At 40.9% G+C, this 5,694-nt stretch overlaps 1 protein-coding gene across 5 annotated transcripts in view; it reads left to right on the top strand.

Annotated features, from left to right (window-relative positions):
- The first annotated feature begins 3,817 nt into the window (after nucleotides 1-3,817).
- Fmo1 (flavin containing monooxygenase 1) overlaps nucleotides 3,818-5,694 on the top strand; it is a 52,982-nt gene continuing 51,105 nt past the window's right edge. For 3 of the 5 annotated variants that reach the window (XM_004626808.2, XM_023710277.1, XM_023710275.1), the window contains exon 1: nucleotides 3,819-3,945. The gene's annotated coding sequence lies outside the window, so the exon portion shown is untranslated. Of the gene's footprint in view, nucleotides 3,946-4,067; nucleotides 4,138-5,694 lie in introns of all 5 variants that reach the window. The other 2 variants (XM_023710278.1, XM_023710276.1) reach the window with 2 other exon arrangements.

The following is a 5,694-nucleotide window of genomic DNA, read 5'->3' as shown; positions in this document are numbered from 1 at the left end:
TTTTTTTTTTTTTTTTAGGTATTTAGTTGTTGAAGGTTCTCACTACGCAGCTCAGACTCATGGTGATCCTCCTGCTTTCAGCCTCCCCGGCACTGGGATCACATGCATGTGCCACCATGCCTAAACTCTGGGCAACTTGGCCCACCCCGGGGATTGAACCATGGTCCCTGTTCTTGCCTAAGCAGGCACTTCAGTCTGCTGAGCTGTCTCACCAGCCCTCTCCTGTAATCCTTACCAAAGCCTTGAATGTTAGGTGAAATGTGGATGATTATCTCACTCTACATATAAGAATATTAAGGAGTTCTGACTCCTTTTCTGCTTCACCCCTACTCTACCATACTATTCTAAAACAGTGTGACAAATTCCAGTTAATTACAAACTCCTCAGGCTAACATGGAATACAACCCTCACTGATAATGGTAGCTTCCTATGAAGCTATGAAGACATCTGAAGAAATACAAATAGATGGTTGTTGCTTGTACCAGCCTTTGGATGGTACAGGTGTGGCTCACTGATTCAGCAGTGCCAGCAGAGACAAGACACATTGCAACACAATGCCTGGCCTTGGGTAGGCCTGGGGCCACCTCTAGCTCCTTTCCATGCATTCGCAGGTAGGAGTGTTAAAAAAAGAAGAAGAAAAAAAAAAAAAAGAACAAAGGGCCAGAGATATAGCTTAGTGGCATTGGTGCCTGCCTGGTAAATGCAAGGTTCTGAGTTCAATCTCTGGTACTACAGAAGAAGAAGGAAGAGGAAGAGGAGGAGGAGGAGGAAGAGGAGGAGGAAGAGGAGGAGGAAGAGGAGGAGGAAGAGGAGGAGGAAGAGGAGGAGGAAGAGGAAAAATGATGCATGTAGGTAAACAGCCTCTTGACACTTTGTGTGAAGGAATTAAGAGGTGAGATGTTGTATATGCTTTAACTTTGTTTTGTACAGGGAGAAAAAATCTATTTGTACTCAGTAGGTTTAATTTACAATCAAGACTAAAACTAAGTAAACTCTATGCTCTCCTTCAGCTCTAAAATTCTAAGGCTCTAACTACAAATCAGAGCTGGATAAAAAAAGAAAGGAGGGAAGGAAAACTCCAAGAACCAGCTTTCTGGTGCTTCATTCAAAATTGCTTGGGAATCAAGCATGAGTAAGTCATCCCCGAGTCTCAATACCTTGCAATAAAACAGATTCTTCCTCTTTGAGGTCCGCGTCCACTCAGGTAGGCTCTGCTCTCTATAGTCATGCAGGGATCCAGGCTGCTACACAGCTGCTGGTTACCACGCTGAAGGGAGAGAGAGCTGTACGGAAACTACACTGGCAATGTAAGGGCCCAGCCCATTAGGACACAAATTATTGTGCTTTGTTCAGGTTTTTGGGCAGACTAGTTACCTATTCCCCATCAACCACTAGGGGACCATGAAGCACACTCCCTTTTTATTCCCAGAAGGCACAAATATTGCAAAGTCCGTAATATTTCCTGAGAATCGTATTAGTCTGCCTTATTAGGATCTAGGTCCACTTGAGTAAGGGGATATGGAATTTTACTCATACTATGGCCTGACATACAACCAAGAAGAAACCCTACAAACTGCAGAAAATGAAGGTTTTTCTGAAGGGTAGTTCTTTCTTTTTTAAGTAATGTAAATCTCTAGTTAATTAGAAACAATGAGATAATAAAATGACCATGATTATGTTTGGCTGCATTATAGTCCTTTGATCCTCTTCTCTTAGCAGCATGACTGGCAAGGCCCAGCATCCCCCAAGGTGTGTGCTGCCTACAGATCCAAGGAGGCACTGCAAGGTGTAAGGCTGGCAACATTAGCTGCCACCCTGCTCCTCATTGCATTTGTGGCTCAGTGTCAAACACATTTTGGTGTTTAAAAATGCACAAAGCTAAAAGGCACCTAGAGGGCTTAATTTCTAGATAAAAATTAAGTTGGAAGTTATTCAAATATTATCATCGTATAGTTTCAGGAAGAGTTAACAATGCTGTCTCCTTGCTAGAAATAAGACTCAGGTGATCCCAGCGAGCAAACAGCACACTCTCTTGTTTACTAAGCCTCCAGATCCAGGGCCAAAGGCTGCAGTCATAGTATGGAAGCCAAGAGGAAATATTGACTTTTTCAGATGCTCCTCCATGTTTCCATGTGCTAACATCTCTTGGCGTTTACTCTCAGTGACTGAGAGTTGCTACCACCATCACCACCTCCCTCCACAGCATCTCCTACATACAAGGCTCTGGATGTGGACTCCTTCAGCCAACCACCACAACACTTTCTTTCAACTGAGCAAACTGAAGTTGAATAAAGAAGCCATAGTTTTTCCAAAATTACTCTCATACTGGCTGCTGAACACAATATTTGAAACCAGGACTTGCGACTTCAAAGCCGTGCTCTTCCCATGTCTGTCTTATAGTCCTTCAAGTGCTTTGGCAAGATCTATACTTGAAGGAATTTTAATAATATAGGTGATGTATACATTTTTTAAAAAATCATTTTCTCTAAATGCTATTTGAACCAAAACTTTTTAAAGTTTTTTATTCATTTTAATGAGAAAAAATAGCAATGAAACAGTTTCAAAACAGGTTAGTAGGACAGTTATAATAATTAATACTTTGCATATTGTTGTCTTCATAGTAGTTATTCAGAGGACAAGATGCAAACATGATATCTTGTCTAGACAATATCAGTACAGACTTTTCTTCTCATTGAATGAATAGAAGGTAAGCTGTATATCTATCCTAACTATTTTGCATGTACATTATATATTTTTTTCACTACAAAACAGTCCTTCATTTAAGTCTCCCTTTTTTGTTTTGTTTTGTCAGAGATGGGCATTCCATTGTTGTTAGAGAAGCTGTATTTAGAGAAGTCTTTAAAGGGCCTTTTCATACTTGATGCCAGTTTAACTGTTGTAGATACTTGAATTCAGCAGCAAAATAGCCCAATATAGTCCAATAGTCTGTAATTGTAGTGGGTTGTCAGCAGAACTGGCAAATGTCTGAAGTTGTTGACTTCAGCCTTTTATAGCTCAGCCTTATACAGCTCAGCATATTAATATGGCATTACTTTTATACCTCATGGTTATACTTGGTTAAGACCAAGTTAAAGCAAGACCTATATAAGTAAAAATGTAGCTTTTGTATCTGGCAAGGTCAGTCAAATCCCCCCAGTATTTACTCTGAGAACATAAAATTTGAGAAGGATTTTTTTTTTTTTTTTTTTTTTTTTTTTTTGCTACTTCAGGCTGCCTTAAGGGCAGGTCTAGTGCAGCTTCTGGAGCTTGGACTCAAACCTCGGTCCTGTGCACCTGCCTGCATTTGCGTAAGCAGCACTTCAAACAACTGAGTTATCTGGCAAGGCCCCCAAAACTCTTAAAAGTAAAGTTTGGATATAGCAGCCATTAACATGATTGTCCTATTTTACTCTTATCCCTTTGAAGAGTCAAGCTGATAAATAAAGGGCTTGAGAAATCCTGAACTTGATTTATAGCTTGCAAACAGAAGAATGAGCCTGACATACACACCAGCCAGTATTTCTATTAGCATTTCACTACTGTGATTAATCAGCGGGTAAAATATAAACAACCTTGGCCTCCAGATTTTGCATACCATTGCTTATCTCTTAGACTAAGTCCATCCTGTGTACTAGGGACTCCTGCTGCTGTGATTTCTGCTGCTCTGGAGTTCTAACTGGAAGAGTCACCACCACAAGTCATTAGACGTACATAAAGTAAGTATCCAGATGTAAACTCTGGCTCCTTCGGGCAAAAAGGGTGGGGCTGGGATTTTTCCTGTTTTTTTTATTGTACTTTAGGGCAGAACCACATCACGAGAACAGAGCTCCCTCTGCCCGTGACCCCAGAGGAACTATAAAGACACTCTCTGTTCCAAAGTACAGAACAGTGCTTGAGTACTTATAGCGGCACAGGAAAGCCAGACAGTGAGTCTTCTGTGTACTGGTAAGTATCCTTCTGGGTAGATTATTAAGTGATTAAACCAAACCTTAAGCAGAAAGCTTTTTATTTCTAAGGGAAAGGGGAATCAATGAGTTTTCTTAAATATAGTACTTTCTTCACAACAGCTTCTAGCATGGTCGGAGACAATGGTTCAGGAGGTTGTCTACCTAACTTCACATTTGTTTGGCACAGGAGGCAAGTGAAAAGCAAGCCACCTCCAAAATTTTACTGACTTGAGCTGGAATTTGTTATCTTTTTCTGTTGCTAAGTATTTCATGTTCCATTCTATGAACTGTATCAAAATTTCTTGATTTTTATGCCAGATCATTTTTGTTAATCCCACTTCCAGTTAAATTCACAAAGTCATAAATATCAGGTTTCCAAATTCACTTCTAGAAAGCCAGTTCAGTGTTCGGTGTTTTACAGATGGAGAAGCGAGTCTTCATCCTTGATTATTGCTTAGAGTTCCCCCTCTGTCACAGGGAAATTGCCATGACCTTGTAACTGGCAGAAATTTTGCTTTCTGGAGCTTGTGTTAGGAATAGTCTTGTGAGGTATAAGGTTGCTGCTAGAGGACAGAGTCCTACCACAACCCAAGTCTCCTATTAGCTTGTGCCCATGTCCTCAGGTGCTGGGAGGCATCTTCAACCAGCTCCAGTTATAATCTAGCTGGACCTACTATTTCTGATTATACCAGAACTGCCACAGCCAGATTAATTATGTGCTACTGTTGTGCAGTCTGTGTGACTCAGGATTCCAGGACATTTTCGTGTGCTGAGAGGTGTGTGAGACAGAGGGTGTGGAAGAAGGAATCAAGAGGGTTGGCATGCATCCGTGCATAAAGGGCTGTGTAGGAGACTGACAACACCAACAAGGCGGGCTTTTTAGTAAATGCACAAGGGAGTCATTCTGGCAACAGTTAAACCCTGGCTAATGACCCATCGCTGGGTTCAGAGAAAGAATAAGGGGGGTGGTAGAGGGATGGATATGACCATAATATATTATATGCCTGTGTGAAAATGCTATCTTGAACGCTAATATTTTATAAGATTGATAGTCACTAAAACAGAGTTTTAAAAAATAACAGCTTAAACTCAATAAAATATACAGAGAAAGTAAGATTTTCACCAGGAGGTTCCCAAATCTTCCAGGTTCGGGGTGCGTTAGTGTGTGGGTGGTCGCTTTACAGCACCCCCAGGCTGCCTTTGCTCTCGAGAAATCAACTGGTGCAAACAACTTAGTAAGTGTTTACATTCTAACAACTATACAGTTGTTAGAACAAATAATACACAAATGGAAAGTCAGTGAATATCATTATTACATTCTTTGTGACAGCTGCTTAGCAATGGGATTCACGTGCCTGCTGGTGACTGTCCAACTTCTCCAACCTTGGATCAGAGAGGACGTGGCCTTTCATTTGCTGTTTGATCTTGATTTTCCTGCTGCCCTTTCCTGTGACCAATAGCAGGTGCTGACCATCTGCTTTGAATGGGACACAACCTAATCACACCTTGAAACTAAAAAACCTTGAACGCTCAGTGTCTAACCGACCATCACTGTGTTTTTCCAGACCGTGTAAATTTACATAAGGAAGCCCTCCGGCTTAGGAATGACAGCCCCAGCATCCTGTTCCGATAACCCCTTTATATTATCTCAACAATATGTTTAAGTGGACCTTTGGCCTGATTTCAATACATTACACATTTACAACTTCTTTTTTTATTAATTTTATTGAGAAACAAATAATGAGAC

Source organism: Octodon degus, unplaced genomic scaffold (genome assembly GCF_000260255.1).
Source record: "Octodon degus isolate 3935 unplaced genomic scaffold, OctDeg1.0 scaffold00017, whole genome shotgun sequence".
NCBI lineage: Eukaryota > Metazoa > Chordata > Mammalia > Rodentia > Octodontidae > Octodon > Octodon degus.
The sequence above is the reverse complement of the archived record's forward strand: the minus strand, read 5'-3'. Positions and strand labels throughout refer to the sequence as shown.